The 1,137-nt window shown below is 36.1% G+C and overlaps 1 non-coding gene across 1 annotated transcript; it reads left to right on the forward strand.

Moving 5' to 3' along the window:
• Positions 1-301: 301 nt before the first annotated feature.
• On the forward strand, positions 302-373 carry TRNAE-UUC (transfer RNA glutamic acid (anticodon UUC)). The gene has a single exon. It is a non-coding gene; the product is annotated as a tRNA-Glu (tRNA).
• Positions 374-1,137: the final 764 nt, after the last annotated feature.

The following is a 1,137-nucleotide window of genomic DNA, read 5'->3' on the forward strand; positions in this document are numbered from 1 at the left end:
TCACCTAACTAAGGAATTTCAGAGAGTCCCTTAGCATGGGTAAGTGTTCCACCTACATGAACTTTCTTACTCCACAGGACTGAGGGTAAGGCCAGGGATATTCCACAGGCTATTCCCCAGTTGTTTTGTTTTTATGGTTTATCTTTTTACTTATCTACTTAGAAGTACCGAATCCATTCATCGAAGTTTAATACGGCTATAGTTGATCCTCCTACCCAGATGTGAATTATTAGATGTGAAATATTCTGGATCTCATCTGGTGTTAGTACTTTGCTTTTCAAGCAAGTAATCAGTTGGAAATTCCCTGATGGTCCAGTGGTTAGGATTCTGCGCTTTCACTGCCGTGATCCAGGTTCAATTCCTGGTTGGGGAACTAAGATCCTGCAAGCGGCTCTGTATGGGCAGAAAAAAAGTCAACGTTTTATTGTGTAAAGAACGGTCTTTGGCACAATAAAAACTAGGATTGCATCATCAGAGTTACTCTTACTGGATTTCAGGCACCAAACTAAGCAGTCTGTATACATTGTTATTACCTGTGAGGTGTATATATCATCCATATTTTACAAATGGTGACATCAAGGTTCAAGGAAATTAAAAAACTTGCTCAAGATCTAAGAGTTAATAAATGGGAATGTTACAACTTAAATCATGTTGGTAAGATTCTAAAATGTGTATTCTTCTGAGTTTTAATGTCTCCTTAACTTACATCAGGAGAAATATTTTATTGGATGTCAAGGTAGTTTCAGTTATATATTTTTAGGCTATTCCATGCCTTGAAAATAAAGAGGAGCCAACACTGCCATATCCCGTGGTCATGTAAGCAAAATACTTTTTGCCTTAGCATTTCCTCTGAGGATAACTGATGTTGTCATTTGAAAATAAAACATGCTCAACAATATGTGAAAGCAGGATATAGAATTGTATATACAGCATGATCCTAATTGTGTTTAAAAACTATGTCAAGTTGTAGTTATACACATATGTATAGAAAAAGGTGGAAAGACAATCCATCACACAGGTGTTCTCCAAGGGTGGAGAAACACAGGATGACTTACTTCTTTGCACCTTCCTGTATTTTCTAAATTATTAATAGTCAGCATTTATTACTTTCATAATAAAAGCCTACATAACATTTAA

This window comes from Capricornis sumatraensis, chromosome 2 (assembly GCF_032405125.1).
Source record: "Capricornis sumatraensis isolate serow.1 chromosome 2, serow.2, whole genome shotgun sequence".
Taxonomy (NCBI): Eukaryota; Metazoa; Chordata; class Mammalia; order Artiodactyla; family Bovidae; genus Capricornis; species Capricornis sumatraensis.